The 12,005-nt window shown below is 31.0% G+C and overlaps 1 long non-coding RNA gene across 1 annotated transcript; it reads right to left on the reverse strand.

Moving 5' to 3' along the window:
• Positions 1-5,121: 5,121 nt before the first annotated feature.
• LOC112792718 (uncharacterized) lies at positions 5,122-7,430 on the reverse strand. The gene is made up of 2 exons (XR_003197533.3): positions 7,295-7,430; positions 5,122-5,342 (listed from the first exon to the last, which is right to left on the reverse strand). It is a non-coding gene; the product is annotated as an uncharacterized lncRNA (long non-coding RNA).
• Between the last annotated feature and the right edge of the window lie 4,575 nt (positions 7,431-12,005).

The following is a 12,005-nucleotide window of genomic DNA, read 5'->3' on the forward strand; positions in this document are numbered from 1 at the left end:
TAATAGACCATGGATGGCCATTGGTGATTTTAATGAGATTGTGGTACCAGATGAGAGTACAGGTGCTTATTTTTCTTCTCACAGAGCTAGTCTATTAGCTACTACTCTAGATGACTGTGAGCTCTTTGATCTTAAAGTGACTGGTAGGAGATATACTTGGTATAGAGCAGTTCAGGCTAGCAGGGACTTGGCTAAAAGGTTGGATAGAGCTCTAGTTAATGAGGCGTGGATGTCAATGTTTCCTGAGGGTTATTCTGAAGTTCTTAGCAGGCTTCATTCTGATTATTGTCCTATTTTAGTTCGTTGTCATGGTAGCCCCAGAGTGAAAGGTTCTCGTCCTTTTAGGTTCCAAGCTGCGTGGGCAACACATCCTTCTTATAAACATGTTATTAGTAAGGCTTGGAATCAAGAGTTTGGAGGTGTTACTGAAAGGCTTAAGATGGTTCAACAGGCTTCTTTGGACTTCAACTCAAAGATTTTTGGAAATATTTTTGTGCGAAAAAATAAGCTGGAATATCAAATTGATTAGATTCAACGGCGTTTGGAGGTTACCGATGTGTTATCTCTGAGAATTAAAGAAGCTGAACTGAGGGAAGATTATAATAGGCTTTTATTGCAAGAGGAACTTTTTTGGTATCAAAAATCTAGAGAGCAGTGAGTCAAATATGGGGATAGAAACACTAAATTCTTTCATCTTCAGACTTTGGTGCGTAGAAACCATAATAGAGTACATGGATTATATGTTAGAGATGGGTCTTGGTCTACTGATCCAGATATTCTCCAGGAAGAAGCCCTCTCTTTTTACAAGGATCTCTTTGGTACAACGGAAGAGGTTGAGGTTGATTGTTTAGGGGATGTTCCGATGCCCACTCTAAGCACTAAGGCTTGTGCTAGGTTAATTGACCCTGTCTCTTTTGCGGAAGTCAAGTCAGCAGTATTCAGTATGAGCCCTTTTAAGGCTCCTGGTCCAGATGGCTTTCAAGCTTATTTTTTTAAAGAATATTGGGAGATAGTAGGCACTGAGATTTGGAATATTGTCCGGAGCGCTTTTTTGGGAGAGTTCTTAAATCCTAGCATTATGGAAACTCTGATTGTGCTTATTCCTAAAATTGATAATCCTACCTTTATGAAGGATTTCAGGCCTATTAGCTTGTGTAATGTTGTTTATAAAATTATCATCAAAGTATTGACTAACCGACTTCGGCCTTTTCTTCCAGATATTGTTAGTCCTTTACAAGGAGGTTTTATTCCGGGTCGTGGTGCTCCTGATAATATTATTGTGGCCCAAGAAATTTTGAATTTCATGAAGCACACAAAATCCAAGAAAGGTACTCTTGCTTTTAAAATTGATCTTGAAAAAGCTTATGATAGGGTGGATTGGAGGTTTTTGGAGAGTACTCTCATTGCTTTTGGTTTTCCTATCATCACTGTTAATTTGATTATGACTTGTGTCCGTGCATCCTCTCTTTCTATTATGTGGAATGGGAATAGATTGGAAAGTTTTGCTCCTAGAAGGGGGCTTAGACAGGGCGATCCAATGTCTCCTTACTTATTTGTGCTTTGTATGGAAAGACTTGCCTGCTATATATCTCATAAGGTGGTCGAGGGTGTGTGGAAACCAGTTTCTGTCACTAGGGGTGGCCCAAAATTTTCTCATTTGATGTTTGCAGATGATCTCTTACTCTTCTGCCAGGCTACAAAAAGTCAGGTCCAAATGGTCATGTATTATCTTAATATTTTTTGCAAGGCATCTGGCATGAAAGTGAATCTTGAAAAGTCTAAAGCTTTTTGTTCTAAAAATGTGACTACTCGTAGAAGAAATATTTTTACTAGTGTTTCTTCAATACGTTTTGCTTTGGACTTAGGAAGATATCTTGGAGTTAACCTTAATCATTCCCGTACCAGTAGGGCTTCTTTTCATTCGGTGATTGAAAAGGTGAGGGGAAGATTAGCTAATTGGAAAGGAAGGCTTCTAAATAAAGCAGGGAGACTTTGCCTGATCAATTCTGTTGCAGCATCCATCCCTGTCTATCATATGCAGGTATCCTTTTTTCCAAATTGGGTTTGCGATAAATTATCTTCTGTGATGAGACAGTTCCTTTGGAAGGGTCAAGTTGATGGTAGAGGTCTTTCTCTTGTTAATTGGAGGACCGTGATCACTCCAAAAAAATTTGGTGGCCTGGGTGTTAGAGACCCTGCGTGTGTTAATATATCTTTACTTGGTAAATTGGTGTGGCAACTTTTTCATTGTCAGGACAAGCCTTGGGTTGCTCTATTGAGGGCGAAGTATCTGAGGAATGAGGGAGTTTTAGATGGCCCTGTCCCTTGCAATGCTTCTCATGTTTGGAAGAGTATCTCAAAGGCTTTTGGTGCTCTTAAGGATGCCTTTTCTTGGTGCGTTGGGTCACTTGATCAATCTTTTTGGTTTGACAATTGGAGTATTGAGGGCCCAATTGCTCAAGATGTCCCTTTTGTACATATATCTGACTCTGATTTAACTATTAGAGACGTTTGGAAAGATGGTCAATGGAATCTCCATGATATTTTCTCTATCATTCCAGAAGATGTCAAACAGCGTTTGAATGCTTATAATCCGGATTTGAATGCTGGAGAGAGTTCGGGTTGGTCGTGGGGTGTGGCATCTTCTAGACTCTACTCAGCTAGGAGTGGGTACAATTGGCTAGCCAAAAGAAAGTTTGACTGGAATGAGCATGATAATTGGTTGTGGGTATGGCGTTTGCATATTCCTGAGAAGTATAAGTTCTTGATTTGGCTCAGTCTCCATAATGCTATTCCTACAGCAGAGTTTCGTTTGGGTCGTGGTTTAGCTTTATCTAGCACCTGTCATCGGTGTCAGAATGGTTCTGAATCCATTCTTCATTGTCTTCGGGAGTGCCCTAGTGCCAAGGAGGTCTGGACCCTTTTAGGCTTGTATTCAGATAACTCGAATTTACATGGTTGGCTCTACAGAGGTGCAAGGAGTGGAGATGCTTTTCTTTTCTTTTCGACTATCTGGTGGATTTGGAGAAGCAGAAATCATGACTTATTTAATATAGATGATTCATGGAGTGCTAGTAAAGTGGTGAGTTTGATTCATAGTTCAGTAAGGGAGTTTCCTACTATTTTTGCTATGCATCAATCTCTGTCTCCTCCTTCACTTTGTTTGCATTGGGTTCCACCTCCAGTTCATTCTGTTAAATTGAATTGTGATGCTAGTTGGTTTGCTCCTTCTGGCTATGCTGGTTTTGGTTGTATTATTCGCAATCCTGATGGATGTTGGTTGAAAGGTTGCACTGGAAAAGTCGAAGTGTGCAGTGTTCTTTTTGCTGAATTGTATGCAATTTGGAGAGGTTTGCTTCTTGCTTGGGAGAGTGGATTTCGTGAGGTTATTTGTGAAACAGACTGTTTAGAAGCTCTTTTCTTGGTAAACCAGAGAATGCTTAGTAAGGATATTCCGGAATGGGATTTGGCAAAGCATATTCAGGAGGTTATGAATTGGAATTGGAGAGTCTCTATTCTTTTAATTCAGAGGACTGCAAATAGTGTTGCAGATTGTATGGCTAAAGCAGCTGCTTCTGTCGCGGACATTCACTCGAATTGGAGCCAACCATGGAGTGAGCTTCAACATCTAATAGATTTAGATATGACCCTAGCCAATTAATTTGGTTTTGTCTCTTTTTTCTTTCTTTTCTATTTAGTCACCAAAAAAAAAACCCGACTCAAAATATACACCGGGTCTATTTATTAGATCCGAACGCGACCTTAAATTCGATGAAACCAACACACTTTCAGGCCACAATTATATCAGGTAAAAATCGGGTGAAAATCGGACCGTTAACATTACATTACGTTGATACCTTTTTGTAAGTTAGCATGTAAAAATATCTAAATTTTCAAGACTCTAACTATTATTTGACATAATAAAACACACTTAGAAAAATATAACAAGAACCAACCCTTCTTCAAAATTAAAGGATAACCACAATTAATACTAATATTATCTAATAACACCAAATATTTAAATCAATACAAATAACCCATTATTATGCATTAGTCATGATCCATCACTAATAACACAAAATATTAAGATTTACAATACTTAAATTCCACATAAGAATAGTTATGATTCATCACTAATAATACAAAATATTAATTGTATACGATGACCGGGCCACCAAACCGAATTCGGGTGACCCGAGCTATAGCCCGAACCCGACCCGAAACAATGACCGTGTATATTTTTGAGACTCTTACCTAACCCTAAATCCAATAAAATCATACCAAATTAGCTTTTAAAGTATTCGAGACCAGACCGAATCTTCAAATCGAATCGGACCATGTGCACCCCTAGCTAAAATAATCAAAAGACCGATATCTCTCAACTATTTAAAAATTTTATGCTAAGAATTATTTTTAACGCCTAATCAATCGGAAGTTATTCACAAACACGGATATTATAGATAAAATGCTTGCAAATCTGTGTTGATTCGGATTTGTCAAATATTGCATCTTTATTTTATTTATTGTTTAATCATTAATGAAGATTTAGGAGAGATGTGACTTCATTTTGAGCACGCAATGCAACAAATAAAACTAATTTGATAGGATAAATGTATAAAATATTTTCTATTATTATAAGAATATTTAAATTGAACTTTTGTATATTTATTTTAAAAAAATATGCTAGTCTCATAATTCATCTGTTTTTGGATTAGAACTTGGTAGTTATTTTATTCTAAAAGGTATGTAACTAAAAGAATTATGAAATAAAGTTATTTTTCACTATCTTTTATCGATAAAATTAAAGTTAGAAAGGTTACTTTGTGTACGTATTCAACTATATATATATATATATATATATATATATATATATATATATATAAAAGTTTGTCAATGGCTTAGAGAAGGAAAATTGCATATATAACCTCTTTTAATTTTATTTATTTTGAATTTAAATTAGATTAAATTCAGTGTTGCTGTTAAATTAAACTGATTCGATTAGTTAACCAATTATTTAACTGGTTTTATAATTTGTTGATTACCGATCGATATTTATTTTAAACTAAACTGATTTGATGATCGGTTTTCAATTTACAGTGTAGTTTAAAACGATGATGAAAATTTAATTGAACGCCACCTTTTAAATGATTTTATTATATTAGATAAATTAGTATCAAAATAAAAGACAAATCATGATGGCATGCCTTTTTGCAGGGTTTTGGCATGGCAATTACAAACGCAAATAGTATGATCGCATGTCTTTCTGCAGGGTCGTTTTGGCCGAGAGGGACATGACAAAATTTCGCAATCTGGGTCCCTCAGACAAACCCGCTCAGCCATACCTGCCAAATCAAAAATAAAAGCATATATTATGAGAGCATATTAATAAATATTAGATTATTACAAACTAACAATAGCACGTAACGCACTAGAAAAATACAAAAATATTATATGCATATACAAAATTAATCATTAAATTAATTATTATGTATAAATATTTTAATATATATTTTATACAAATAATTAATTTTATAATTGATATTTTATATATACTTAATATAGTAGAGAGAAATAATATCACAATGCTAAAATAATATATGATCATACCATTGTTGAGGAGATTTTTATTTTATTAAGTTATCAAAATTCCAAATATAATGGAATTTTTACATTTTATTATTGTATAATATAATCCTCAACTAAACTTTTCTTTTCATATATATATATATATTGGAGAGTCACACTCAATTTATCTTTATATGAAATTAGTAATTAAAAATTATTAAATAATTTAATATGTTAAATTAAATTATTATTTAATAATTTTTAATTATTAATTTTATATGAAAATAATTGATATAAATTTTTAGTGTATATTATATGTATTATTAAGAGAACTACTCGGATAAAAATATTAAAAATATTTTTTTACAAAAATATTTTATATAAAAATATAATTTATTTATTTGGCCATATTTTAAATAGAAATAATATTTCTATAATATATTAAATCTAATTTTATATTTTATCATTCAAAAATTAAAAAAAAATTATAAAAGGACAATTATAAATTTTTTTATTAAAATACTCACTTTATTGTAAAAATCAGAGTAGTTTCTTTGAGGCTAATCTTTTTTTTATATTGGAGGAGTGTGTGAGTTGTGCTTGGTTATGGTGTATACAGGTGTTAGACACAGGTATGGGACAGAGAGAAATCAGACCGTCCGAGTTCTTTGTTAAAAAATTCGTTGATCACAAATCGAACCGTCCGATTAGTTTTTGTTTTTGTTTTTATTTATTTAACATGAAATCGACCCTCCTTTAAGAGTTTTTGTTTTTTTTTTAAAAAAAAAAAACTGAAAACGGATCCTCTGTTAACAATTTTTGTTTTTTTCAAATTTTCCTTTAAAACAAAACGGATCCTCCATTTTTAGTTTTTAATTTTTTTTTAATCAAAACAGACCGTCCGAATTTTATAAAAAAAAAATTTTGTAGATCTCCTCTAATCGGACCGTCCGAGTTCCTTGTTCTAAATCGCTCGATCCGATTTCAGCCTCCTAACACCACATGCAGAAAAAGCACCCCTATTCCCCATAATCTTGTTACACCCCACCCCTTCCTCCATATTAAAAATAAAAAGTGTTTTTTTGGTGGGTGGCAATTACAAACGCAAAGACCATCAAAGCAGTGCTTTTTGCAGGGCTTTGGGCCAGGGGTACAAGACAAACTTCTGCAATCTTCATTTCTCGGACATAATATATACGGTGAATTATATGGTAAAGATGTAAGTTTATAAATTTTTTTTTTTATGAGATAAAAGAGAAATTAAAAAAAATAGAACTCACACTTTGAATAGTAATAAAATAATAAAAAATAACTATAAAAAAAATTATTTTTTCTTTTTATACCACTTCAATCTGTATAGTAGAATGTCCCAATATATATACTCCAAATCATTGTATCATTTTGCAAAATATCTTTTGCACTTATGATTCATCAGGTGCATGATCTTCTTTCGTTGCACTTATTGATTATTATATATATAGATTTTGGTATTCTTGTTACTCCATTCATTATATTAATCATTCACATGCTTTTCTTCTTAATTAAGTTTCTGTCTCTGTTATGATACCTATAATAGACATTTAATTTCTTTCCGTGATGATAACACCTTCTTACTACAACATATAGGAAGCAAGCATCAATATAATGGATGAATAGAAGAAAGAAAGAAAAAATATATATATAACAGATAGAATGAAGAAGAAAATAAAAAATAAAGAGAAGAGAATACCAGTTTTAGAGGTTACGAAGAGGAATAAGAGAATCAAGCATGGAAGTAAGAAGGAAGATTTTGCCATTCTGAAAATAATTAGTTGGCTATGGTATGAGTTTGAGTGAAGTGAAGTGAAGAAAGATGAATAAGGATTTAGTGTAAAGTGAGTGGATGGTGTTACTATATATATATATATATATGAATAATTTTTATAAATGAAGGTAGAAAAGTGACTCTGGTGACGTGGTTGGGCAGAATGTTAGTCACCACCCAAATTGAGAGAGAGAAGACAAAAGAAAATAAGATTGATTGAAGAGTTAGGAAGCATCTATACAATACGCGATAGGGACACAACACGACATGATACGTCGACATGTTCTTTTTATAAAAAATTGGATACGACACCTTTAGAATACGTTGTGAATTAAAATTTAAATAATATATTAAATTAATAAAATATTATATTGTAAATATAAGAATAAATATAATTGTATAAAAAAGTCTTAAAATTATGCAATTATTAAAAAATAAAAAATTTTAATCTACTTTTGTCATTTCGCTAATAAAAAATGTATCAATTTCTTCTCCTCCAAGTCCATCATCTGCAAACACCACAACTTCCATCATCTGCAAACACCACGCATCACATAATGTAGTTCTTCGGTTCGTCTTCAACATCTGTATTTTCTATTCTTCTTCTTCTTCAATATAAAGCAGAGAATCAAGAACGGCTAAACTAGTGAGTAAGTAAGTTACCAAAGACAAATGGTAAATAAATTTAGGTTTTGATTTATTAATTATTTTATTTTTAAATTTAAATTTTGACTTGTTTTAATTTTAGAATATTTTAAAATTAGAAAGAAAAAATTGGTTAATCGGGTTATAAAATCACAAAATCAATTGAAGATTTGCAGTCTAACAGAAAGATCCGTCTCATACATATCTGAATCGGATAGGTCTTGTTTGAATTTGTGACCGCTCCACTAAAATTTTGCACCGCAAGAAGACACGCCGCCGATACACTTGTTTAAAGTATCCACCACGTATCGGCGTCGGATTCGTGTCCGATACGAATACGCCGGCACCATAAAAAAATCCGTGCTTCATAATTGAAGACGAAAGAGAGTGTTTGGTGAGGAGTGGGCCGCGTATGTTCTGCCCGAGAGAAAACATAATAGAACATATATGAAATTAGGGGAGTACTACGGTAAAGATGTAAATTGGTACATATTTATAGATATTCTTTCACTTTCATTGTTATATTGACACGTGGGTTTATTATTTCCTAAAAAGTTTTGTCTCAAATTTTTGAATGGCTGGATCATTTGGTTGTAGCTAAGCCAAGTCTCTTCCACGCAACAGTAGTGGTTGTCGTTGGAGTTCCTGAGCAGTAAGAGGTCCTTTTTATTTAAATAGTTAGTCTGATAATTTCAAAAATTAATGAAAATAAGGTATTTTTGGGTCCACTAGAAAAATAAATAAAATTAGGTTGAATAAATAAATACGAGAATAATACAACAAAAAACAATAATAAGTATGAGAACTATTTAATAGCTATATTTATAGACTTTAGCCAAAGAAATAAAAAAAGTTTCATTTGCAGGCTAAATATTATTAGATTTTATTTATTATTTATATTAGCTTAGTAGCTTTTTTAGGATTAGTACAAAGAAATAAAATTTAAATATAAAAGGTTCATAAAATGTAAAGGATTTACAAAATGTTCGTTGTACTCTAATTTTAAAAAGAATTGCTTGATTGCAAATTTTAACTACTACTATAGCATTTTTTCAAATATAATAATTTTCACAATAACTTATTATACTTTACTAACATTAAGGACATTATAATTTTTAAATATAATAATTTTCACAATATCTCTGCTGTATCTAGACATGTTAGAATTTTTAATTTGAGAAAAAAATATAAATTAAAAAAATAATAATGAAACAAGTGAAGAAAAAGACACATATAACGGAAATTTTAAGAAAAAAATTTTAACTTTTTAAAATAAAGAATTTTAAAATAATATCAAACACAAATAAAAAAAAATATGAACTGTAGAAATTTTGAATAAATTAAAATAAAATAATAATAAATAGAAGACTCGACTGACATTTAAAAATTTTAATTAAAATAAAAAATTAAACTTACTTAAAAATGTGGTGTAATGTGAAGCAATAACATTATTAAAAAGTGTCTAGTAATCTTATTTATTTTTAAATATTCAACAATTAAATAAAAAGTGACTAACGAACTATACTTCAAATGACATAGTTTTTTCACCATTAATAACTGAAATAAATATATTGGTAATATATTAATCACAGTATTAATCCAAACGTATCTATAATTATATATTATTATTGATAAAATTTAAGAGAAAATTTTATTCTCCTTCTCTAAAAGATACTAAAATGACATTTTTTCTTTTTTATTTATAAAATATACATTTTTCTTTTTCATAATTTTTAAAAAACCTCCTCTTTAACTCATTTTAAATTATTTGTGTTAATTATTATCACAGTATCTAAATTATGCATATTACTAATATGTAGTATTTATTAATTAAATAAAATCAATAACAAAGTATTGATTCAAAATGAGTTCATGATCTTCATATTTAATTTTTTATATCCTAATGTAACTATTTTCAGAATTAAAGTTTCTTAATTGTAATAGAAATTAGAATTTTGAATTTAATTTAAAAAATTAAAATACTCTTTTAATTAATTTACACACGACTAAAAAATATTATAAAGGAATTAAATTGTATTTTTTGGTCTAAGAATAAAAACTAATGTACATTATAAATACATAACTCTCTAATTTTATATTCCAAAATTTTTCACTCATGTAATTATTTCACTTAATTACAAATTAAAAAAAATAAAGTCATTTTCACTATAATCAAATTCAAGGACCATTTATATATAAACATTGCATAATTAGACTCTTCTTATAATTTTTTTATATTTTTTAGTCATTTTAATACCCGTATCAAGTATATAAATTAGTTACTATTAGAATTTAGAAGTTTAACAAGGTTGCGAGAACTGAACCGGTCAATAAACCGATAAGATCACTGATTTAATAGTTTATTGATTTGACCGGGGTTCAACCGGGATTGAACTGATTTAATAAAATATTAAATAAAATTATTAAACACTAGAAAATCAAACACTAGAAAATAACTTCAGAAAATCATGTAATCCAGATAAACATGAAGCAGCAACCAAAATCATGAAGCAGCAACCAAAATCATGTAATCTAGCATGAATAAATAAATAATTCAGGAACTAAAATCATGAAGCAGCAACCAAAATCATGTAATCCAGCATGAACAAATAAATAATTCAGCAACCAAAATCATGAAACAGCAACTCAAACAGAATTCTGATGACCTCATCATGAATCCAGATAACAAATTATGAACAGATACTAAATCATGAATCCAGATAACAAAATATGAACACATATAACAAAACATGAACACAGACTTAACAAATTATGAACAGAAAAATTATAAAATCAAGCACAGATAACAAATCATGAACAAATTGCAAGCTAATAAATCATAAAATCAAGCACAGAAAATCAGAAGGCAGCGAGGTGGAAGGAGGAGGCGACGATTAAACAGGAGACGAGGTGGAAGGCAGAGTATTACCAGCGAGTAAGGGCGACGAAGGAGGAGGCGAGCTCGGCGACAACAATGGAGGAGGCAAGCTCGGCGACGACCAACGGGGAGGGAAGCTCGGCGACGACGAAGAGGAGCTGTGGGATGGCGAAGAGGAGCTGTGGGATGTAGGATGAGGTGGCGATGGCAGTGGGATGCGGTGGCGATGGTGGTGGCTATGCGACGGCGAAGAGGGGCTGCTCCATCGTGGGTGGCTATGCGACGGTGGGTGCTTTCTCTTCTGCCCGTGGTGGCTATGGTGTGCTTTCTCTTGTGAGAGTGTGAGACTGAGATTAGGATTAGGGTTCGTTGCATTTAGCTTCTAGTTTTTTTTACCTTCAAAACGACGCCGTTTAGTAGTTTAATATCCAAACAAAAACCGCTTAAAAACCGGACAGTTTTTTCGGTTCATCGATTAACTGCCAGTTCGACCGATTTTCTCACAGATTTTTTGTCAAACAGTTTTTGACCTTACTCGAACCGACTAAGTGACTGATTTTCAATTTTTCTAATTGAATCGACCGATCCGGTTCGATTTTCAGAACCATGGTATTTAACACATTAATAGAAAAAATAGTTAAGTAATTATGTAAATAACTGAAAACATAATACGAATTTTTAAATATACTTCATAATTGAATAAATTATTATTATTATTATTAACAATTTTAAGTATTATATATATATATATATATGAATAATATATATGACATATTATAAATATATGAATAAATAAATTTACAAGTAATTAAAAGGGATACATAATTATGATAGAGAAATGGTAAGTTGAATTAGAATATGAGCAATGCTACATAGCTGCTAACAAATATTATTATTTTTTGTTAACAATAATTTATATCTATATTTATAGACGTTTTACACACAAAAATATATAATTATATTTATATTTACTAAAATTGTATACATATAAATCAATATAGTTTGTACCTATATTTTTTAGAATGTGCATATATAAATTAATAAAATTTATTTGTTAAAATAATTTAATATTTATACTGGCTAAATAATGACTAAAATTACTAGTTCCCAAAA

Source organism: Arachis hypogaea, chromosome 1 (assembly GCF_003086295.3).
Source record: "Arachis hypogaea cultivar Tifrunner chromosome 1, arahy.Tifrunner.gnm2.J5K5, whole genome shotgun sequence".
NCBI classification, from domain to species: domain Eukaryota; kingdom Viridiplantae; phylum Streptophyta; class Magnoliopsida; order Fabales; family Fabaceae; genus Arachis; species Arachis hypogaea.